Source organism: Triticum aestivum, chromosome 5A (genome assembly GCF_018294505.1).
Source record: "Triticum aestivum cultivar Chinese Spring chromosome 5A, IWGSC CS RefSeq v2.1, whole genome shotgun sequence".
NCBI lineage: Eukaryota > Viridiplantae > Streptophyta > Magnoliopsida > Poales > Poaceae > Triticum > Triticum aestivum.
The window spans coordinates 341,091,641-341,117,094 of NC_057806.1; positions in this window are offsets into that span (position 1 = coordinate 341,091,641).

Genomic DNA, 25,454 nt, shown 5'->3' on the forward strand with positions numbered 1-25,454 from the left:
AGTTCGTGAGATCTAGGCTAAGTTAGGACGCGATCGATAGGGGGGTTGATCTTCGCGCGCACCCCAGTGTTCGAACCTTAAGGGTTTTGCCGGAACCCGTGATCTGACAAAGGTCTTGGCCGCCATAAAGGGCATGAATCTGACATCTGCTCCGGGGCCAGATGGCCTTCCCGTGAAGTTCTTCCATACTTTCTGGAATGTCATTAAACAGGAGGTCATGACCCTGTTTGAGGAGTTTTTGTTGGCGAAATCGACTTGGCCCGCTTTAGTTATGGGATTATCACCCTCATTCCCAAGGTGCCTGGGGCTTCTGACATTCGCTAGTTCCGACCGATCATGGTGCTCAATGTGATCTTCCGCATCCTGGCAGAGGGGAACACCAATAGTGTGACCCCCCCCCTTGCAGACGGCATCACCCACCCCGACCAATTGACCTTCATCCAAGGATGCTATATTTTGGATAGCGTCCTAGTATTCCATGAGGCCCTCCATGAGGTTCACTCCAAACACCTCTAGGTAGCTTCCCTGAAGCTGGACTTCCACAAGGCTTACGACATGGTCAGTTGGGCCTTCCTTCAGGAAGTTTTGCTCCGGAATGGCTTCAATGACTGTTAGGTTACCAGGTTCATGCAGATGGTATCCTCGGGCTGGACCGCAGTTAACATCAATGGGGAACCCTACTTCCCCACCTTCTGTGGGGTGCAGCAGGGTAATCCTTTTTTCCTGTTATTGTTTAACATGGTGGTTGATGCGCTTGCCTCCACCCTCGATAAGGCTAAAGAGGCGGGCCGCCTTCGCTGGACAGTCCCACACTAGTTGAGGGAATGGTGTATCCCTCCTACAATATGCGGATGACACCATCATCATGGTGGATGGCTCCGAGAATGACATCACGAACCTGAAGTTCCTCCTCCTATGTTTCCAACATATGTCTAGGCTCAAGATTAACTTCCACAAGAGTGAGGTTATGGTGTTGGGCTACTCCCCACTAAGAGCCAGAGCAACGTTGACCGCCATAATTGCAATGCCTTCCCCAAGACCTACTTGGGGATACCTATTAGTGACTCTCGGCTCACCATGGCGGAGCCGCGTCCTACTGTCAATAAGCTCCAACACCGTATTTAGCTTTGGTAGGATAGATGGCTATCTAAGGCTGCCAGGACAGTCCTCATTAACTTGTCCTTGTCCAGCTTACTCCTATTGATCATGAGCTTCTACAACCTGCCTGAGACGCTGCACCATGAGATCGCTAGGGTCCAGGGTCGTTTCTTCTAGGCTAGAGAGGGCGATAAACAAAAGTATCATATGGTCCGCTGGACCAAAATCTGCAAGCCGCATGATCAAGGTGGGTTGGGGATCATGTCATCCAAATGCATGAATATTGCCCTGCTGACTCGCTGGCTATGGCGGATTGTGAACGGGGAGGGTGGCCTCTAGTTATGAATCATTCAGAACAAATACCTGCATGGCAAGTCACTCGCCTTTTGTCAATGGTCCGGTGGTTCTTAATTCTGGCAATATCTGGTGCAGTTGCTCCCGGTCCTTTGCATCAGGACATCCATCTCGATGAGGTCAGGAGCGTCCACCCTCTTTTGGTTTGACCAGTGGGCCAGGGACCACCCTTTCGCGGCCCGTTTCTCGGACTTGTTCGCCATCGCGGTCGAACCTAGGATCTATGTTGAGGTGGTCTTTATTGACTTAGGGCGCCTGCATTCCGATGGCCTTTTGGGCCCCCGAACCTCCTCACTTGGCAGGACCTTCTAGCATGCATCACCCTACATGAGCCTGACATGAAGCTGACAAACGACCGCATCTCATGATATCTAGAGTCGTCGGGTAGCTTCTCCACTAAGTCTCTCTACCAGATGATAACCCACTAGTATAGGGGATCGCAACATTTTTCGACGGTAGAGTATTCAACCCAAATTTATTGATTCAACACAAGGGGAGCCAAAGAATATTCGAAAGTATTAGCAGTTGAGTTGTCAATTCAACCACACATGGAGATTAAATATTTGTAGCAAATTGATCAGTAGCACAATAGCATGATAGTTTGATAGTATTAGTAACGATAACAGTGGTAACGGTAACAGAAGTAATAGTTTTGTAGCAGTTGTAATGGTAGCAATAGCAATAGTAACTTAGCAAGAATAATATGTGAAAAGCTCATAGGCATTGCATCAGTCGTAACGTTGGATAATATTCATCATATAACAATCATAACCTAGGGCGACACATTACTAGCTCCAATTCATCAATATAATGTAGGCATGTATTCCATAAATAGTCATACATGCTTATGGAAAAGAAGTTGCATGGCATCTTTTGTCCTACCCTCCCGCGGTAGCGGGGTCCATAAGGAAACTAAGGGATATTAAGGACTCCTTTTAAAAGAGAACCGGAACAAAGGATTAACACATAGTGAATACAAGATCTCCTCTAATTACGGTAATCACTGGAAGGAATCCCAATTGTTATCACCTTGATGTATGCGGGTCATAACATGTAATAGGTGCATATGACTTGCAAGATCGGATCAAGAACATAGATATGATGGTGAAAACATAAATGGTTCAGAACTGAAATCATGGCACTCAGGCCCTAGTGACAAGCATTAAGCAAAGAAAAGTCATAGCAGCATCAATCTCAGAACATAGTGAATACTAGGGATTAAGCTCTAAAAAACTAACTTGATTACATGATGAATCTCATCCAACCCATCACCGTGTAGCAAGCCTACAAAGGAATTACTCCACTCCCGACAGTGAGAATCATGAAATTGGTGATGGAGGATGGTTGATGATGACGAAGAACAAAGACCCCCCCCCTCTCTGGAGCCCCGAACGGGCTCCAGATCTTGCCTCTCGATGAAGAACAGGAGGTGGCCGCGGCTCTGTATCGTAAAACATGATGAAACTTCCTCTCTTATTTTTTTCTCCAAATATAGGATTTTATCGAGTTGGAATTAGGGTCAGTGGAGGGGGTGGTGCGCCCTGGTGCCTAGTGGGAAAATGGGGGCCCCCTCCAGTGGGTCTTGGTTCCAATATTTTATATATATTCCAAAATAATTCTCCAAAAAGTTTCGTCCAATTCTGAGAACTTTTATTTTTGCACAAAAACAACACCATGGTAGTTTTGCTGAAAACAGCGTCAGTCTGGGTTAGTTTCATTCAAATCATGCAAATTAGAGTCCAAAGTGAGAGCAAAAGCATTAGGAAAAGTTGATACGACAGAGACATATCAACTGCCCCAAGCTTAACCCATTGCTTGTCCTCAAGCAATTCAGTCGACAAACTGATAGTGATAAAGAAAAACTTTTACGAACTCTTTTGTTCTTGTGTGCATATATATGCTTAAATAGCACCTAGGTTTTCAGCAAAGATCGTGACTAGCCATGCAGGCAATAACTCTCAGAAATTTTATTCACTCATATCAATGGCATAATCAACTAGCGAGCAATAATAAAATATTTGAAATGCCGACACTTTGTCAAAACAATCATGATATAATATGACAATAGTGGTATCTCGCTAGCCCTTTGTGAGACCGCAAAACATAAATGCAGAGCACCTCCAAAGTTCAAGCAACGACTGAACATTGTAATTCATGGTAGAAGATATCTAGTCATGATGCACACAATATTAACTATACATAATGTATGAGGATGACAATAGTGCTCTCAGGACTGGTGCTTATTTGAGAAGGTGATGACTCAACATTAAAATTAAAATAACATAAAGGTAAATAGATAGGCCATTCGTAGAGGGAGGCAGGGATTTGCAGAGGTGCTAGAGCTCAAAGTTTAAATCAGAGATAAATATAATTTGGGGAGGTATACCTTTCCTGTCAACGTTACGACCAAGAGTTTTCAATATCTTCCATGCTAATTAAATTAGTGGCAGTTCCCAAGTGGTAAAAGTAAAGTTTACTTCCCCTCCACCAACAAACACAAACCATGGCTAGCCGAATCCTCGGGTGCCCTCCATGCCAACAATAGTCCGGGGGAGTATTGTTTAATTATTTGCAACTTTTTATCATTGGACTGGGCATCCCGATTACTAGCCCCTCTCGTGCAAGGACGAGTGAATAAACACTCATCATGAGAATAGCCCGCTTAGCATGGAAGATACTAATCACCCCCTCTCACTCCATGAGCGGTACGGGCACGCAAAATAGATGTTCATTTGAATATTTAGAGGTGGCACATGCAAATTTACTTGGAATGATGGGGTAATATTGCATATAGGTAGATATAGTGGACTCATCTAGAATAACTTTGGTTTAAGGATTTGGATGCACAAGTAGTATTCCCACTTAGTACCGGCGAAGGCTAGCAATTATATTCAGAAGCGACCAGCTAGAGAGCGTAAATCGTCATGATCATGCATTATGAATAATTAATATTGAGTACTAGCATGAGTAGGATATAAACACCATGAACATAAATATCGTGGAGGCTATGTTGGTTTTGAATCAATTACATGCATGAACATGTGCCAAGTCAAGCCACTTGAAACATTCAAAGGAGGATACCATATCATCATACTACATCACAATAATTTTAATGCATGTTGATACTCAAGAGTAAATCATTATACTCCTAGCTACTTAAGCATGGCGTGAGCAACTATAATCTCTAATTGTCGTTGCAAACTTGTTTAATCATAATATGTTGAATCATGGATACTGAGTTAAACATATTTACAAAAACAAAAACAAATTGAGTTCACACCAGCTTTTCCTGCCACAGTCACTTCATCCTATATCATCATTATTGCCTTTTACTTGCATGACCGATTGATATGAAAATAATAATAGTGCAAGAGTGTCATGGACTAAGCTGGAATTTGCAACATTTTATTCAGAGGAGAAGATAGAATAACATGGGCTCTTTGTTAGATCAACAATAATGCATATGAGAGCCGCTCAACATTTTCATCGTGGTCTCCCTCTTGGTACAACTCAACAAAAAGAAAAAAAAATCAGAGAAACACACTGAAACATTTTTGGAGTTTTTAGTTTTTCTTGAGAGAAGCAATTTAAAGAAATAAAAACAAGAACGAGAAAAACTATTTACACAGGAAAACTCCCAACAAGCAAAAGAAGAAATGATAAATCTTTTTGGGTTTTCTTTTAGTACTGCAACAAAAATAAACTAGGATGAAAAAACGAAAATAAGAAAGAAATATTTTTGGATTTTTATAAAGTTTTTCAAACACACAAGAAGAAAGCGAGAAAATAAAATTAACATGGATAATACAATGAAAAAGTATGAACACCGACAACTGGAATGAAATGTGTGAACATGAATGTAATGTCAGTGGAAATACGTACTCCCCCAAGCTTAAGATTTTGGCTTGACTTGGTAATCACCATATTTAGTACCGTCCGGTCCCATGTAAAAGTGCTGCAGCGCAGCACCTGAGCGTCCCACTCTTGGGGCTCCTCGTCCGCCGCTACATGGGCGTTCCGATAAGCGACATTGTTCGCTGGTAGGAGGGTGTATCCGTTACTGGCATGAGAATCAAACAAAGCAAGTGCATGCAACAGAATAATGTCACGGGTATTCTCACTAAATACCAAGTTATAGTGAAGAGGGTTTTGTGGCTCAGTGGCATCAAGAAAGTGGTGGTCCGCCATGGACTGGCGATCTAAATAAACTCCAGGCAACGAAAAGTCCTGGTGGCGTATCTGCACATTAAAACGTCTCGTTAAGCGAGTGGCATAAATACCATAATGGATTTTACCCTTATTTATGTTAGTGTGTAGAGAACGTGCAATAATAGCCCCTAGGTTATAGGTGTGGTCATTGTGAAGTGCACAGTGTAAAATGGCGAGGTCAGGGGCACTAAGTATATTTCCCTTCTCTCTAGCAGTGAAACACTTCGTAGTAAATAAAGCAAACTAATGTATAGAAGGAAACTCCAGACAAGTGGTTGTGGCTTTCGACGCACCTCTTTCCTCACCCACTGTTAAAGTGAGGAGAAAGTCATCGAACTCTGCCGGTCTAGCACTACTGGAATCAGGATTTTTGTTGTCAGCCAATTCTTTGTAGTCTGCTAGCTGGCGGCAAAGAAGTTCTTTGCCATCAACTTCCAGAAAACTAACGGCAGAGAACTAGATGATGGCAAAGATCATATTTGTCGGCAGCCAGTTCTTTGTCGTGTTCTAGCAGACAGCATCGAAGCTTTGCCGTCTGCTAGCAGACGGCAACCCAGCTAACAGTCGTTCCCCCGGGCCCCACCCCACTAGCTAGGCTCTTTGTCGTCTGCTAGCAGACAACAAAAAATTTTGACCTACCTAAAATGGTCAGCGCCCCGCCCCATGCAGCCTCCCCTCTCTCCCACCCATCACCTCAACCGTGCTGCCCTCGTAGCCCGAGCCGCCGCCGGCCCGCGCCATCCCCGGAGCCCGAGGCGTCGCCGGCCAGCCCCGCCCCCCGGAGCCTGCCCTATCACCTGGCCGCCCGCCCGCCCCACCCACCTGTCTCGCCTAGCGGAACCAGGCCGCGGCGGCCGCCCCGCCCCGCCCCGCCCCATCGTCGGAGCCGCGCCGGGCCGCCCCGCCGCCCTTCCCCGCAACCTTCCTCAACCCACGCCCGTTCCCTGTGGCCTGCCTCCACGGGCCGACCTCACCGGAGGTGAGTTTTGTGTTTCTTTTTTCTGTTTTTTAGATTTAGTTTAGGTTAGTTTAGTTTAGGTTTAGGTTTAGATTTAGTTCAGTTTAGGTTTAGTTCAGTATTTTTCTGTCTTTTTAGATTTAGTTTAGGTTAGTTTAGTTTAGGTTTAGGTTTAGATTTAGTTTAGGTTTAGTTCAGTTTTCATTTTCTGTTTTTTAAGAATAAACAAGAAAGATGAAAGAAAGAAGTAAACGGAGAAGAGGAAGAACAAGAACAAGAAGAGGAAGAAGACAAGGAGGAGGAAGAAGAAGAAGATGATGAAAAAAATAACAATGGGTAGAAGAAGAGGGAAAAGGAGAAGAAGAAGAAGAAGAAGAGGAAGAAGAAGAAGAAGATGATGATGAAAAAAATAAGTAGAAGAAGAAGATGAAAAAAAGAAGTAGGAAAAGTAGAAAAAGAGGGTCGCCAAGGGTCGAGGGTCGTCGAGTGGTCGAGGGGTCGAGGATCAAGGGGGAAAGGACTCAAGGATCAAGGGGAAAAGGGTCGACAGTCGAGGGGTCCAGGATTTGCCATCCCGACCCCGACCCCTTGACCTGACACCCCGACCCCGACACGACACCCCGACACCCCGACCTAGCACCCCGACCCCGACACGGCACCCCCGACCCCGACACAACACCCCGACCCCGACACGACACCCTCGACACCCCAACCCCTAACACCTCCCAAAAAGGTGCTCTTCGGCCTTCCAGAGGCCGACGGGATCATATATTTGTGAATTATGAGTTAGGTCTTATATTTTTTGATTTTGTTATAAAAAACATCATATTTGTGTTGATCAGGTGGTTTTAAATGTGCAGTTGTTTTGTCGTTGCGAGGGTCTGGTGTTCGACGACCTCCCTGTGTGTTCGATGATCTCCGCCCTGCGTTCATGGGTGAGCACAAATGGCATCTCCTCCTCCCCCCTTCATTTGCTCTGTTCCAGTCTTCATGCCGGTGAAACTTGCTTGCTATAGGTGGCAATCATCAGTATGCTTGACCACTATGTGTCTCCTGTTCGAAAGGGTTACATCTATAAATATGCATGCGTTTGCATATTTATAACCTTGATTCTTTCGAATTGTCCAATGTTATCCATGGAAAACCCGAGTATGTGTAGATTGGGTTTGTTTTCCCTTATGCTTTGCTCTGGATCCGATGCAGAATTTCGTCAGTGCCTCCCTGTTGTTCTCCGGGTACATATCCTCTCTACTTATTGCCGAGACATATATCAGGAGAACACCAGGAGGTGCTGCCAAAATTTTGCGTCGGATACGGAGCAGAGCATGGGAAAACGAACCCAATCTACACATACTCGGGTGGGATTAGGACCTATCTTTACCTATTAGCATCTAGGTTGCATGGATGTAATAAAAGTGATAAACTCCATTAACTGATGGATATGGTTTGCTGAATTATGTATATATTTCTTATGTGTCCAGTAGCTACGCAATATGAGTGATTGTGCGTGGATGTACACCGGACACACTAGTCAGGAAGACATGACCGATGAGTGGTTAACAAAAACTAGGGGGTTTGTGAGAGCCGCGTTTGCAAATGGCCGGAGAATAAGCTGGTGCCCATGTGCCCAGTGCGACAACTATAAAAGGAGGGACGAGCTTGAAATGAGCAAACACCTGCAGAAGTTTGGTTTTACACCTGGTTATACGGTCTGGACATTTCATGGTGAGTCTGCCCAATGTCCCAGAGCCGAGGTGGTTCGTCGTCACACCGACGAGCATGGTACCAGGATGGAAGACATGGTGCCAAACTTTGATGATGCTCGGGACTCGAACGGTGAGATGGAGGAATCTGCAAAGGCCTTCAATGAAATGTTGGAGTCTTCAAAACGTCCTCTCCACGAGCACACCGAGCTTTGTCAGTTGGATGCCATCTCACAAATAATGGCTCTCAAGGCTCAATTCTACTTGGGCAGAGAATGCTAAGACGCGATGATGACAATATTTGGACGTTTTCTACCCAAGTCCATGTACTACCTGCAAACCTGTACCAGTCAGACGAAATCCTCCGTGCTCTTAAGATGCCCTATGAGAAGATACATGCCTATGAGAAAGGATGTGCCTTATTTAGGCTTCAGTATGCACACTTGAACTATTGTCCCATTTGCAAGTCATCCAGGTATGTTGTGGTAGACAACGATATGGGTGAGAAGACGTAGAACAAAATCCCCATTAATGTTCTTCGGTATATGCCAATCGTACCAAGACTTCAACATCTTTTCATGGTCGAAGCGACAACCATACAGATGACATGGCACAAAACGGGCAAAAGAACCCAACTAGATGCAGATGGGAAACTGATGATGGTGCACACATTGGACGGTGAAGCATGGAAGCGCTTCGATGAATTACATGAGGAAAAAGTGGCAGATCCAAGGCATCCTCGAGTCGCCATCAGCATGAATGGGTTCAGTGTGTTTGGTCTGACGACAGCCCAATACAGTTGCTGGCCCGTATTTGTCATTCCACTCAATGTCCCCCTCCCCCCGGACAAATTATGCAAAGAAAGAACAATTTCCTGACATTGATAATTCTAGGGCCCAACTATCCAGGGAAGAATATGAATGTGTACATGCAGCTGCTGAAGGATGAATTGCAAGAAGCCTGGGATAGTGGGTTCAAGACATACAACGCCATTAGCAAATAGAACTTCATAATGCGTGTCTGGTACATGTACAAGACGCATGACTTGCCGGCGTATGCGCTATTCATTGGCTAGTGTGTGCATGGAAGGTTCCCGAGCCCCGCATGCAAGGGAGCTCTTGAGTTCCGTTGGCTTCAGGCCGGTCGCGAGTTTTCTTGCTTCGACTTGCATAGACTGTTCCTGGATCCTCACCATAAGTTCAGGAAAGACAAGAAGAACTTCATCAAAGGTAGAATTGTCAAAAACTCTGCACCAGCTGCGTTGACAGGCCAAGAAACCCTGGATCAGTTAAATGCTCTCGAGCCAGATCCAGAGCGTCTAGGGTATTTCAAGGGGTATAATTCGAAACACGCTCGGAGTCACAAGACATGCTTGTGGGATCTGCCTTACTTCAAAGACCTCCTTTGCCCACACAACATCGGCGTGATGCACACTGAAAATAATATCGTCGAGGCACTTTTTGGTACATTATTCGACACAGAGGGGAAGTCAAAGGATAATACTAAGGCTAGAGCCGATCTGGAGGCGCTATGTGATAGACCGTTACAATACATGCAACCACCGAAAGGAAAGCAGAACTAGATAAAGCCAAAGGTCTGGTTCAATCTTGGAAGGTCGGCTATAAGGGAAATTATCTTGTGGGTGAAAATTCAGTTGATGTTCCCCAATGGGTATGCAGCGAATCTAAAGAGGGGAACGAGTCTTGAAAAACTGAAAATATTTGATCTCAAGAGTCATGATTGGCACATATGGATTGAGCGGGTAATGTTGGTGATGTTGTGTGGCTTCATCCCTGAGGATGAATGGCTAGTGTCAGATTTCGGGCTCCGCAAACCCTGGATATATTCAAACTCTAGGGTGCGTGCGAAAAACTCAACCTCCCTAGTCTGCCTACTCGTCGATCCCATGGCTTAGCTCGATGAACTGGAAGGAAACGGGACAAGGAAGTCTACCCAAGTTCGTCCCACCTTGCGGTGCAAAACCCTACTCCTGCTTTGTAGTGGATTGGCCTCGAGGTGGGCTGGGGATGAACTAGTACAAAGTAAGAACAACCTCATGAGGTTTGTTCTTGAGCTGGTGAGGGAGAGGATAATCTGAATGATCCGTCCCCTTCTATGGTGGTGGCTAGGTCCTATTTATAGTAGCTCTGGTCCTCTTCCCCCAAAATGGAGGCGGGAAGGGCTCCCACAACGACCAAATTCGAAGGAAGACAACTAGTACATCTTATCCTGACAAAAGAAGTCTTCGCCAACAAAGCCTCTAGGCATGACGCCGCGGTGGAATCAGCGATGACCTCTGCCTTATCGTCCTAGCAGTCTTTGTCTTGTTGGATGGGAATGAAAACCTTTGGCTGATTCCGCGGGACTCCGCGCCTGTGCTTGCCTCCTTAGCACCAAAGAGGAAACTGATGTACTACGCCCGCTGGCGCCCGCCTGGCCTTGGTCGTCATGGCTCACGTCATTCGAACATACGAGCTGAGGGCTTGCATAGAAATCTCCGCTCCTCAGGAGCCAGCCTGAGGAGGCCCCCCCTTCTGGAGGTCTTGGTGCCGTCCACCTCGCGAGGCTTGGCCCCTCGCAAGGGTCTTGTGTTGTTGCTGCTGAAGATGCGTTGTACCAGGCTGTCGATGGAGCCATGCCGTGGGCCGCAGGCAGGCAAGTCTGGGTACCCCCGTTCCCAGAACACCGACAGTAGCCCTGGGCCCAAGGCGTGCTCGGACTTGGCTTCGAGGCGAAGCCAAAGGGAAAGGGCGGAGCACCGCGGGCCCCAACCGCCTGCGGCCTTGGTTGACGCATGGCGCTTGATGGGACGTGGGTGTCTTCGCTTCCCCATGCTGTCTCGGCAACCATTCGAATTGACAAGAGCATGATGCATGCATGAAGATCATGATTACGGGGGATCATGAAGGCCGGTGGTTGGCCTCCTTCGGGCTATAAATGAAGGGAGGGGCGGAGCCCCCTTGCCCATCTCCGTTTTCTTGTTGCTCACTCCTTATTTCTTCCTCCTTTGCCTTGCCGTCTAGCTGAAGTGTTCATGGCGTCGACGAGGAGGTTCTCCGCCGCAGAGAAGGGGAAGGCCCCAAAGGAGGGGCCGGGCTCACCGCTGCCCAAGAGAGGTCACAGCCGTCCTCGCAAGTATGTCGCGATCCCGGCGGTGGCCCCTTGAGGATGCGGGCACACCCCTTCGAGGGTCGGCGTCGCCCTAGGCTGCCGTGGCGGCGCTTCCTCTCATGGTGGGAGCTGCCATGGACAGGGCGGCTCCTGCAATGGGGGAAGGCGCGTTGTGGTCGTCTGGCCTCCTCGGTCGCGCTTCCACTCGACAGACGCGTTCCCGGAGGTCGTCGTGTGGTCGAAGAGGCCCGCCGGCAGATGGATCCCGCTCCCGCGCTTCTTCGCGGGCGCGCTACCAACCGCGGGGCTTGACGGAGTCTAGCTGCAGGCTGACGGCTGCTGTAGCAGGGCTTCATGGGCGGAAGTCGAAGTCACCGCCGCGGGCAACGTGCCTGTGACCCAAAGCTGGCAGGCGTTTGCCCGCGCGCGGGGCCTGAGCAAAAGATGCACCCTCATTTCAGGTATGGCGGCCTCACAACCCTCTATGTGAGGGTGTTTGGGGGAGACGGCCGCCACGTGGGGTGCTGCCCAGAGGATGGAAGCAGTGACGATGAGTTTGGCCTTGGTGATAGCCGCGATGACGACGAGGGGGAGCTTGCCCTTAATGACAGCCACGCCGTCTCCAGCAGCGGTAGCTCCTCCTCCAGTGAGAGCTCCGTTGGTGGCGGCTACGACGAACCACTGCGTTGTCAGGCTTGGATCAGGGAAGGCGGCGGGCCGTCTCGCCACCGTGCTCCTGTAAAGTGGGAGGAAGGCTCAGACTGAGCTTCTAGCACTGTTGGAGCTTGGCCTCGGGAGCTGCTGCGGCCTTGTGGCCTGCTTATGTTTTACCTTTCCTTTCTCCTACATTTGAAAAAAAGTAAAAGGCCATGCTGGGGTGTGTAATGAACCATGGCGCTTGCGCCACTATGCTATGTTTGTTATCTTGATATTGTGCCATGATACACGTGTTTTTACTAGGTGCGGTTAGGGTAACTTAGCTCGGTGTACTTGTAGTAGTCTCTCGTGTCGCGAGGGCGCGCCTTTCTTGAGGTATCTCCCAAGGGCTTCCTTCCTGATGACTCAGGAGCTATCGATCCTCAGGAGATGTTGTATAGCTGCAAGGTTTTTAGGAGGCCTCGTGAGGCGCCTCGTCCTTCCTCGTGCCAGCCCTCGAGCGTGGGTTGGTTGTGGCTGGTACACCATGTCGCACTGCCCGAAGGCATGGACTTAAAAGGGTGCGCATGCCCACGAGATCATTCGAGAGAGTCTCGCGAGGATTAAGGACGCGGGAGCTCTGGGGAAACAAGGCTTCAGCGAGGTGTGGTCGCGGGCGAGCCCGGGCGTACACACCTGCCTAGCCCCCGCGCGGGGGACGCGCGAGGAGGAGCGACGGGCAACTTCCGCTCTTCCTGGGACAAGACAAGAGAGACAACTCCAACTCTGGCGAACGAAAGACACAAAAACTCCAAATTTCATTTAAGAGGTTGCAAACCAGCCATAGAAAGCAAGCGAAAGAACAGCCGCGTCTGGCACCTAGACTAGTTTTCTCATCAGCATGGAGTTAAGTGTTGCCACTAGGACATGGGTGGGAGCCCCCATCAGGCCTGCGGGCGGCACTCAGGAGACTCTGGGGCATGTACAACCCCAACTGATTATTACGTGAGAGTGTCACGAGCGGAGACCTTCACAGGCACGGGGCCTTGCTTCATGGGTAGAACTTCCGGAGGTGCTGAATGTTCCAGGCGTTCTCGATGGGGATCCCGTCCTGTGTCTCCAGGCGTATGGCGCCAGGCCTAGAGACATTGGCGATCCTGAACAGGCCCTCCCACATGGGAGAGAGCTTGTGCAGCCCTTCCTTGGAGAGTACCTGCCACAGGACGAGATCGCCCACCTCAAGCGTCTTGAAGCGGATGCTGCAGCAGTGATACTGCCGCGACGCCTGCTGGTACCTTGCCTCGCAGAGCGAGGCTTGGTGGTGGCATTCCTCCCCCAGCACGAGGTCCATCCCCCGCAAGGCATCCTGGCATGCCTCGTCAAATGCCAAGACCCGCACGGAGCGATGCCTGACCTCGAGAGGGAGAACCGCTTCTACTTCGTAGACGAGGAAGAATGGAGTCTCGCCTATTGGCTTGGTCGCGGTGGTGCGTATGGACCACAACACAGATTGGAGCTCGTCGAGCCAGCCCTGCCACATGCCTCGAGCTTCTTCTTGAAGGTTCTTGCCTTGAGGCCTCTCAGGACCTCTGCGTTGGCATGCTCAGCTTGGCCATTGCTCCTGGGGTGAGCCACCGAGGCGTAGTGTATCTGCGTTCCAAGGTTAGCACAATATGTTTTGAAAAGGTTGCTGGTGAACTGCGAGCAGTTGTCGATGATGATATAGTTAGGGACCCTGAAACGGCTTACGAGGCCCTTGATGAACTTGACGTCCAAGCCAATCGGGATGGTGCGGACGGCCTCCACCTCTGCCCACTTGGTGAACTTGTCGATGGCGACGTAGAGGTAGCGGTAGCCCCCGAGCGCTCGAGGGAATGGGCCCAAGATGTCCAGCCTCCAGATCGTGAACGGCCATGAGAGCGGGATGGTCTAGAGACCCGGAGCGGGCTGGTGGATCTGCTTGGCATGGAATTGGCATGCTTCACAGGATCTTACCAGCTCGATGGCATCATTGAGCGTCATGGGTCAGTAGAATCCACTGCGGAACGCCTTGCCCACGAGGGTGCGCGATGATGAGTGATGCCCGCAGTCCCCGCCATGTATGTCGACCAACAGCTCGTGTCCCAGCTCCATGGAGATGCACCACAGAAAGACGTTGTTCTGCCATTTTTGATAGAGCTCACTGTCCCTGACGCAGTACGCGGTGGCCTGGCGGCCTACCCGCTCTGCGTCTTCATCCTTCTCCGGCAAGGTGCCTTGGAGCAGGTATGCCTTGAATTCCTCGGTCCAGCACCCCTCCTAAGGCTCGAGCGCGAGGAGCGGGCGGGCTCCCGAGGTCGGGCCGCAAGCTGGGGCACCCGAGAGGGTGCTGGGGGGAGCTCCTCCTGAGGCAATGCTGGTCCCACGGTGGAGGGGCCTGTCGACGGCTTGAAGAGCCGCTCCTCAAAGACACCAGGCTCCTGAGGCAGGCGCCGAGATGCCCTCTTGGCGATGCCGTCTGCCTCCTTGTTCATACCGCGCGACACGTGCTGCAATTCCAGGCCTAAGAATTGTTTCTCAATTTTGCGTACCTCCTTGAGGTATGCCTCCATGTGCTCGCCCTTCGGCTTGTATGCTTTGTTGGGGAAGTTGACGAGGAGCTGGGAGTCGCCCCTGATGGTGAGGCACCTCACTCCCAAAGCTGCCGCAGCCTTGAGACCGGCGATTAGGCCTTCGTACTCCGCGATGATGTTGGAGACCTTCTTGCCCTGCTGGAAGCAGAGCTGCATGGCGTAGTAGAGCTTGTCCTGGGTAGGCGAGATGAGCACGGCTCCAGCCCCCGCGCCCTGACGCCTGAATGTGCCGTCGAACTACATGACCCAACCATCTGGTACTTCACTTTCGAGCAAGAGGGAGCGGTCCTCACCCACTTCAGGGTTGGGAACAATAGTCCATTCCACCACGAAGTCGGCAAGGGCGCACCCTTGATGACGTTGGTGGTGCTGAACTCTAGCTGGAACGCCTGTAGCTCGTTGTTCCATTCGGCAACCCTCCTCGCAGCATTGGGGCTCCGGAGCACTCTCTCCAGTGGGTAAGCTGAGACAACCTTGATGGGGTGGCCTTGGAAGTAGAGGCGCAACTTTTGGGAACCGACGAGGAGTGTGAGCAAGAGCTTTTGCGGCATGGGGTAGTGTGCCCGCGCATCGCGTAGCACCGTGATACGTCTCCAATGTATCTATAATTTATGAAGTATTCATGCTGTTATTTTATCATTCTTGGATGTTTTACAATCATTTTATAGCAACTTTATATCATTTTTTGGGACTAACCTATTGACCTAATGCCCAGTGCTAGTTGATGTTTTTTGCTTGTTTTTTACATCGCAGAAAATCAATATCAAACGGAGTCCAAACACCGTGAAACTTTTTGTGGATTTTTATGGGCCAGAGCAGCACCTGGGGGGTGCCCCGAGGGGGCACAACCCACTAGGGCGCACCAGGGCCCCTTGGCGTGCCCAGGTGGGTTGTGCCCACCTTGGTGGCCTCTCGTACCCCTTCTTTGCACTATAAATTCCCAAATATTCCAAAACCCCTCGGGGTTAACCTAGATCAGAAGTTATGTCACCGCAGGGCTCCGTAGCCACCAAAAACCAATCTAGACCCATTCCGGCACCCTGCCGGGGGGGGAATGATCTCCGATGGCCATCTTCATCATCCCAGCGGCCACCACGATGAGGAGGGAGTAGTCCACCCTCGGGGCTGAGGGTTTGTACCAGTAGCTATGTGTTTAATCTCTCTCTCTCGTGATCTATATCATGGGCTTTGTTAATATAGTCGGATCATATGATGTTTCTCCCCTCTATACTCTTGCTGTGATGAATTGAGTCTTTACCCTTTGAAGTTTTGTCTTGTCACATTGAATATTCAAAGATGAGAACAAAAGATATATGTCTTGCGGTATGAATACTTGAGGTATCTTACTGATTCACTTGATATATGTTATGGCATTCAAATCGTGGATTCCCGCAGTGATATTGGGGTAATCTATGCATATGGGTTGATGCACGTTTTTATTATCTTTTCTCCGACGGAAACTTTGGGGTCTCTTTATAGTTCTTTGCGTGGATTGAGTATTATGATTATGAACTTGCGTTGGTGTTATCTTAGTATGGACTCTAGGATAGATCGAACAGAAAAAATAGCTTTGTGTTATTTTAGTACGGACTCTTGCCTAGATCGAACAGAAAGAATAGCTTTGAGATGATTTAGTACCCTACAAACAATTCCTATGTTTTATTCTCCTCTAATAGGAACTCGGGAGTAATTCTTCGTTACACTTTGAGGGATAATCATATGATCCAACTATGTTAGCAATGTTGAGAGATTGCACTAGCGAAAGTACGGACCCTAGGCCTTGTTTTTAAGCATTGCAATACCATTTTTGTTCCCGTTTACTATTTGCTACCTTGCTGTTTTTTATTTATTCAGATTATAAAAATATATTTCTACCATCAATATTACACTTTTATCACCATCTCTTCGCCGAGCTAGTGCACCTATACAATTTGCCATTGTATTGGGTGTGTTGGGGACACAAGAGATTTCTTGTATTTGGTTGCAGGGTCGTTTGAGAGAGGCCATCTTCATCCTACACCTCCCACGGATTGATAAACCTTAGGTCATTCACTTGAGGGAAAATCGCGATTGTCCTACAAAACTCTGTGCTTGGAGGCCCAACACGAGTCTACAAGAATAAAGTTGCATAGTAGACATCAAGCTCTTTTCTGGCGCCGTTGCCGGGGAGGTGAGTGCTTGAAGGTATGTCTTTAGATCTTGCAATTGAATCTTTTAGTTTCTTGTTTTATCACTAGTTTGGTTTATAAAAAGAAAACTAAAAATGGAATTGAGGTTGCATCATATTATTGATCATCTTTATAATATCTTTCTTGAAAATTATGGATCAGAAAATTGTGCTCAATTGTGAGAAGAAGAAGTCAATAAAATATTTGGATGATGACCATGATTGCAATGTTGTTAGTATGAATTCTTATAATATCCATGATGCTAATGATATGCAAAGCCATAAGCTTGGGGATGCTATGTTTGATGAAGATGATGTTTTTAGTCCCCCAAGTTTTGATGAGAAAATTTATTATGATGAAAGCATGCATCCTATTTATGATGATTATATTGATGAAAGTGGATTTGGAGAGTTCATGACTTTATTTAATGATGATTCCACTATGTTGGAAGAAGTCACAATTGATTATGACAACAAAGTTCCTATATATGAAGATTATGGTGATGACATGTATGTTATATTGAATAATTATAAACATGAAACTTGTCATCATGATTTTAATTTCCGATCACATGAGAGTTATTTTGTTGAGTTTGCTCCTACTACTATTGATGAGAAGAAATTTGCTTATGTGGAGAGTAATAAAATTTCTATGCTTATGCATCATGAAATGAGTGCTTTATGTGATACTTATATTGTTGAATTCATTCATGATGCTACTGAAAATTATTATGAGAGAGGAACATATGCTTTTACATATTGCAATAATATCAAGTTTCCTCTCTATGTGTTGAAAATCTTGAAGTTATGCTTGTTTTCCCTTCCTATGCTAGTTGATTCTTGCTCCCAAAAGTTATTTTCTCACAAAATCCCTATGCATCGGAAGTGGGTTAGACTTAAATATGCTTGCCATGTGCGTCATGATGCTCTCTTTGTGTTTCAATTCTTATCTTTTATACGAGCATCATTGAAATCATGCCTAGCTTAAAAGGCATTAAAGAAAAGCGCTTGTTGGGAGACAACCCAACATTTACCTATACTGTTTTTGTGTGTTCACATTATTAGGATACTGTAGTAATCATGTTTTATAGCTTTTGTTTCAATAAAGTACCAAGTAAAGCCTTTGGGATCATGTTGGGTGATAGTTGATTTGATCTTGCTGAAAAACAAAAACTTTTGCGCTCACGAAAATAATTCTCATTTTTTACAGAGGAGTGCTATTGAGCTGATTCTTTTTGCAGAAGCTTAATATACAGATTTCTCACGTGGTCCTAATTTTTCATAATTTTTCTGACTAGTAGAAGTATGGTTTGAGTATAGATTATTACAGACTGTTCTGTTTTTGACAAATTCTGTTTTCAATGCATAGTTTGCTTGTTTTATAGTTTCTATGGCTTATATTGCTCAAAATAAATTGTATAGATGATATGATACAGTAGGAATTATGTGAGAACAATTATGAATCTTGTCTTTGGCAGTACCAAAAGTGGAATTGTTTGCTCTTTATCATACTAACCTATCTCACAAAGTTCCGTTAAGTTTTGTGTGATTGAAGTTTCCTAAATTTTAGGTGAGATGACAATATGAGGAGAATGAGGAGTGACAAGACCCCAAGCTTGGGGATGCCCAAGGCACCCCAAGGTAATATTCAAGGAAGATCCAAACAACTAAGCTTGGGGATGCCCTGGGAGGCATCCCCTCTTTCATCTCCAACACTATCGGTAACCTCACTTGGAGCTATGTTTTCATTCGTCACATGACATGTGTTTTGCTTGGAGTGTCAATTTAATTTTTTAGGATTTGATTTCTGTTATTTAAAATAATGTTTTTCATCTTTTATTTCAATAAAAGTGGCAATGATAGCCTTTGTCATGCTTATTTTGCAAGTATACTTGTTGCTGTTTCAAAATAGAAAGTTTACCGCGGTCGCAAAAATTCCCTAGAAAAGTCAGAATGCGATAAAATGTTGAAACTTTTTTCAAAATGAGCTCTGATAAATTTTCTACTGTGTGAATTTTTTTCATAATTTTTGGAGTAAAGAAGTATTGATACTCTTGCATTCTTTACAGACTGCACTGTTTTGGAAGATTGCTGTTATGTTTGTGTTGTTTGCATATGTTTGCTTGTTTAATGATTCTATTTGAGGATAGGAGTATTAAATATGAAGAGGCATTTAGTATTCAATGTTGAATAATAATTTTAGTGATTTGCTATAGTAGAGAATGATAAGGCTTTTGCATTGGTTTATACTAACTTATCTCACGAGTTCTTGTTGAGTTTTGTGTGGATGAAGCTTTTGAGATTCAGGAAAACCATGATATGAGAAGAATTAAGGAGACACAAAAACTCAAGCTTGGGGATGCCCAAGGCATCCCAAGATAATATTTCAAGAAGTCTCAAGCATCTAAGCTTGGGGATGTCCCGATAGGCATCCCACCTTTCTTCATCAACAATTATCGGTTAGTCTCGGTTGAGCCTAAGTTTTTGCTTGTTCACATGAGTTGTACTATCCTTGAAATCTCATTTTATTTTCATTTAGCTTGATGTTTTAATAAAATACTTAGATCTGAGAGTTTTAAATAAGAGAGAGTCCACACATAGCTATCTATTTACTTAACTACTCATTGGATCTTCACTTGTATCTTTTTGGAGTAGCTTGTCATTTACTCTTGTGCTTCACTTATATCCTATGAGTCATTGTTGAATGAATTGAATATCATGAAGTTGAAATTATATCATGCCTAGTGGTAGCTTCACGTTGGGTTTAGAAAGTGAAATCTTTTGAGGCTTGACAATCACAATATTGGTCATACAAGCAATTCACGAATAATTAGTATAAGGAAGAGAACTTTCACGTGCAAATACACTATCATGGAAATCTTTTGTGATTGTGAGCCCCCATAAAAATATTATATGCCAAAATTGTTGACGTTGGACAAGGAAAACAACGTAATGATTTATGTTTGTTCATATTCACATAGAAGTTATATTGTCACAGATCATCCAACATGTGGTGCTTTCCCCCCATCTTTGCTAGCCAAAAATTTCGCACCAAGTAGAGATACTACTTGTGCATCGAAACACCCTTAAACCCAAATCTTATTTTCAAGAGTCCACCATACCTACCTATATGCGGTATTTCCGTGCCGTTCCAAGAAAATTTATATGTGCCATCTCTAATTTTCTAAAATAAATTTCTCTTTTGTGTGCTCGTACCGCTAGCTTGGCGGTGAAGGGTGGCCAATATTTTCCATGCTAGATGTGTTATTCACACGATGAGTGTTTATTCACTTGTCATTGCATGAGAGTAAGGCAAAGGTATTCGGGATGCCCGGTCCCGAAATTAAAAATGAATTTACTTTATGTTGTCAAATAATAAATTCCTTGGAACGTGTTGGTATGGAGGGCACCCGTGGATAAGGCTAGCCATGGAAAGTGAAAGTATGGTGGAAAAAGGAATAAACTTTATTTTCTATTTGGGAACCGCCTATGATATGTCTAGCATGGAAAGTGTTGGGAGCTCTAATTCGTTTTCGTTGGTGGGAAAAGTATGCCTCTCAAAATGTTTTTATCTCTCAATTTTCGCTTTGAGCTTTGGCACCTCTACAAATCCCTACTTCCCTCTGCGAAGGGCCTATCTTTTACTTTCATGTATTTACTTTTATGCAAAGAGTCAAAGTTTTTCTCTCAATTCCTTTTTATTTTTCTCGTTTAGAAAGCACCATCTGGTGAGGAAAGATCTAGGCACATATGTCCAGTTGAATATGGGTAGCATGAGTTATTATTGTTGACATCACCCTTGAGGTGAATACGTTGGGAGGCAAAACAATAAGCCCCTATCTTTCTATGTGTTCAGGTGAAAAGTTTTGCTCATGTGTACAAGGTGAGTGTTAGCAATCATAGAAGGCTATATGATGGTTGAGTATGTGGAGCTCTTACTTAAACTCTATTGAATAAGTTGAATTGCAATTGCTTGGTGACTAAGAACGTAGGTTGTTGGGTTTCAAGAGAATTCATTGTTTGAACCTTAACATGTGAATTGGTTGCCACTACAACATGAGAAGTTTCATAAGAAAGAACTGTTGTTATGATGATAGGAAAAGTGATTGAAATTATCACTGATCAAACTTGTGCACTTTGCTAGAATTCACACTTCATAAATTATTTCTTTTATCATTTACCTACTCAAGGACGAGTAGGAACAAAGCTTGGGATGCTGATACGTCTCCAACGTATCTATAATTTATGAAGTATTCATGCTGTTATTTTATCATTCTTGGATGTTTTTCAATCATTTTATAGCAACTTTACATCATTTTTTGAGACTAACCTATTGACCTAGTGCCCAATGCAAGTTGCTGTTTTTTGCTTGTTTTTTACATCACGGAAAATCAATATCAAACGGAGTCCAAACACCGTGAAACTTTTTGTGGACTTTTATTGGGCTAGAAGACTCCCGATGGGCCAGAGCGGCACCTAGGGGGTGCCCCGAGGGGGGCACAACCCACCAGGGCACGCCAAGGCCCCCTGGCACGCCCAGGTGGGTTGTGCCCACCTCGGTGGCCTCCCGTACCCCTTATTTGCACTATAAATTCCCAAATATTCCGAAACCCCTTGGGGTTAACCTAGATCGGAAGTTCCACCGCCGCAGGGCTCCATAGCCACCGAAAACCAATCTGGACCCGTTCCGGCACCCTACCGGAGGGGGGGGGATCATCTTCGGTGGCCATCTTCATCATCCCGGCGGCCACCACAATGAGGAGGGACTAGTCCACCCTCTGGGCTGAGGGTTTGTACTAGTAGCTATGTCTTTAATCTCTCTCTCTCTCTCTCTCGTGATCTATATCATGGGCTTTGTTAATATATTCGGATCATATGATGTTTATCCCCTCTATACTCTTGTTGTGATGAATTGAGTCTTTACCCTTTGAAGTTTTGTGTTGTCAGATTGAATATTCAGAGATGAGAACACATGATATATGTCTTGCGGTATGAATACTTGAGGTATCTTATTGATTCACTTGATATATGTTATGGCATTCAACTCGCGGATTCTCGCGGTGATATTGGGGTAATCTATGCATAGGGGTTGATGCACGTTTTTATTATCTTTTCTCCGATGGAAACTTTGGGGTCTCTTTATAGTTCTTTGCGTGGATTGAGTATTATGATTATGAACTTGCTTTGGTGTATCTTAGTACGGACTCTAGGATAGATCGAACAGAAAAAATAGCTTTGTGTTATTTTAGTACGGACTCTTGCCTAGATCGAACGGAAAGAATAGCTTTGAGATGATTTAGTACCCTACAAACAACTCCTATCTTTTGTTCTCCTCTAATAGAACTCGGGAGTGATTCTTCGTTACACTTTGAGGGATAATCATATGATCCAACTATGTTAGCAATGTTGAGAGATTGCACTAGCGAAAGTATGGACCCTAGGCCTTGTTTTTAAGCATTGCAATATTGTTTTTGTGCCCGTTTACTATTTGCTACCTTGCTATTTTTTATTTATTCAGATTATAAAAATATATTTCTACCATCAATATTACACTTTTATCACCATCTCTTTGCCGAACTAGTGCACCTATACAATTTGCCATTGTATTGGGTGTGTTGGGGACACAAGAGATTTCTTGTATTTGGTTGAAGGGTCGTTTGAGAGAGACCATCTTCATCCTACACCTCCCACAGATTGATAAACCTTAGGTCATCCACTTGAGGGAAAATTGCTACTGTCCTACAAAACTCTGCGCTTGGAGGCCCAACACGAGTCTACAAGAATAAAGTTGCGTAGTAGACATCACACCGTGTTGACGAAGTACACAGGGTGATCGACAAGGACAGGTCACCGCCATGAACTTGGCCTAGGCCGAGTGCCCGAGAATGGCGTTGTATGGCAGGCCGATGCGGGTGTTGTCGAAGTCGATGAGCTCTGTGCGATAGTTGTCGCGGGTGCCGAAGGTGATGGGGAGGTGAATCTGCCGGAGGGGACAGGTGGAGCCGTCGATGACTCCAGAGAAAGGCTTGGTGGGGCGGAGTCAGCCGTGGGGCACGTGTAGCAGGCCGAATGCCTCCTTGAAGAGGACGTTGAGGCTGGCGCCGCTGTCGATGAGGGTCCCGGTGACTGCCATGTTGCAGATGGTGGGAGTACAAAGCATCAGGAGCGCGCCGGCGCCGGCCGTGGTCGCGGGGTGGTCGCTGGAGTCGAAGGTGAGGTTGGCTTTAGGCCCCACCCATCCCGATGGTGTTCCCCGTTGTATGTGGGCGGCGCCCACCTGGTGAAAGAACTGCTTGGCGTGGCGGTCCGAGGGCGGCGCCTTCGAGCCGCCGAGTAGGGCCACGACGGCGTGGGGTGCCGGCGGCGCGAAGCGCGCAACGAAGAGGCCGCGCAGCTGCTCCCAAGAGGCCACTGAAGCCTTTGGGAAGCCAAGGAGCCAGGCGCTCGGCGCACCCGTGAGGGCCATGGGAAGCCAGTTCGCTATGACCTTGTCGTCGCCGCCGGCTGCCAAAACAGCATCCGCATACGCCTGAAGAAAACCTGTCGGGTCCACCACGCCGTCGTTTCGGGGCGGCAGCTCCGTCCTGAACTTGGGTGGCCACTGCACCTGTCGTAGGGCGAGGGTGAAGGCTCGGAGGCCCATGGCTCCCCGAAGGCACCCGTCGATCCAGTCAGTGGAGCAGTGCTCGCCGTGAGAGCCGAACAGCGGAGCGCAGCGAACAGAGAGGCGGATCTTCGACGCACCCCTACCTGGCGCGCTAAATGTCGGATTTTGGGCTCTGCAAACCCTGGATAGATTCGAACTCTGGGGTGCGTGCGAAGAACTCAACCTCCCTAGTTTGCCTACTCGTCGATCCCACGGCTTAGCTCGATGAACTGGAAGGAAATGGGACAAGGCAATTTACCCAGGTTCGGGCCACCTTGTGGTGTAAAACCCTACTCTTGCTTTTGCGGTGGATTGGCCTCGAGGTGGGCTGAGGATGAAGTAGTATAGAGGAAGAACAACCTCAGGAGGTGTGTTCTTGAGCTGGTGAGGGAGAGGATGATCTGAATTATCCGCCCCCTTCTATGGTGGTCGCTAGGTCCTATTTATAGTGGCTTTGGTCATCTTCCCCCAAAATGGAGGCGGGAAAGGATCCCACAACGACCAAATTCTAAGGGAGACAACTAGTACATCTTATCCTGACAAAAGTAGTCTTCGCTTGCAAAGCCTCTGGTCATGACGCCGTGGTGGGCTCGGCGATGACCTCCGTCCTGCCATCCTACCAGTCTTGGTCTTGTTGCATGGGAATGGAAACCTTTGGGTCATTCCTCAGGACTCCGCGCCTGCGCTTGCCTCCTTAGCACCAAAGAGGAAACTGATGTACTGCGCCCGCTGGCGCCCTCCTGGCCTTGATCATCATGGCTCATGCCATTCGAACCTCACGAGGTGAGGGCTTGCATAGAAATCACCGCTCCTCAGGAGCCAGCCAGAGGAGGCCGCCCCTTGTGGAGGTCTTGGTGTCATCTGCCTCACGAGGCTTGGCCCCTCGCGAGGGTCTTGTGTTGTTGCTGCTGAAGATGGGTCATACCGGGCCGTCGATGGAGCCACGCCGTGGGCCGTAGGCAGGCAAGTCTGGGTACCCCCGTTCCCAGAATGCCGACAGCTAGTACTGGCAGAGCTGAGCTATTTCTTCCGTGTTCTTTGTGTGAAAGAACTATCGCTCGGGCTGCTAGAAGAAATGGAGGAGTTGGCGCCGGAGTTGATCTGCAAGTTAGAGAAGATCTTTCCGCTGGGCTTCTTTAATCTAATGCAGCACTTGATTTTGCATCTCCTGACCGAAGCAAGATTGTTGGTGCTACGCAACTGAGAGGATGCAGAAGACGCTTCGAGCAAAATGTAAGAATAAACGTAGAATTGAAGCATCGATGGCCGAGGCATTCATTACTAAGGAGGCGACAAACTTCGTGATAGCACACTACGAAGCCAAAAATCATCATTTGCGTAATCCGAATCCTTGGTACAATGTTGGAGACCCTAAAAAGGGTGGATCCAACCTCGGCCTATTCAATGGGAATCTCGCACCAGCCGGTGCTTCTAATTCCTTAACGTTGGATGTCGAAGAATGGTGGATTATTTCGTTGTATATCTTCAACAACCTAACAGAAGTGCGGCCGTACATCGAGTAAGTTCTCGGTACATTGTTTTGCAACTTCTAATTCCTTTGAACTGCTCTTATTCCCGGATATATTTGATACAATCGATACGTCACCAAATTCTCGTATGGAGCGATGATCCAAAAGGATTCCTTCGAAGAGCATGAGCTTCTGGCAAAGCATGGAGGCGGCTATCCCGGTTTCATCTCTTGGTTCAAACAAACGGTAATTTCCACTAGACCATTTCATTTATTCGTCTAATTTGTGGCTAATGTAACAATACTTTTGTATTAAACTTGTAGGCTAATTCAGAGTTTATGGATGCCGAATTGAGACAAGTCGCTAATGGTTTTGACTTTAAGGTCCGTTTATTTGACAAATACGACATCAACGGATATCGCTTTCATACCTATGGCAAAGAGCTATCTATGGCCGACTGAAAGTCTACAAATTGTTGTGTCTCTGCTATC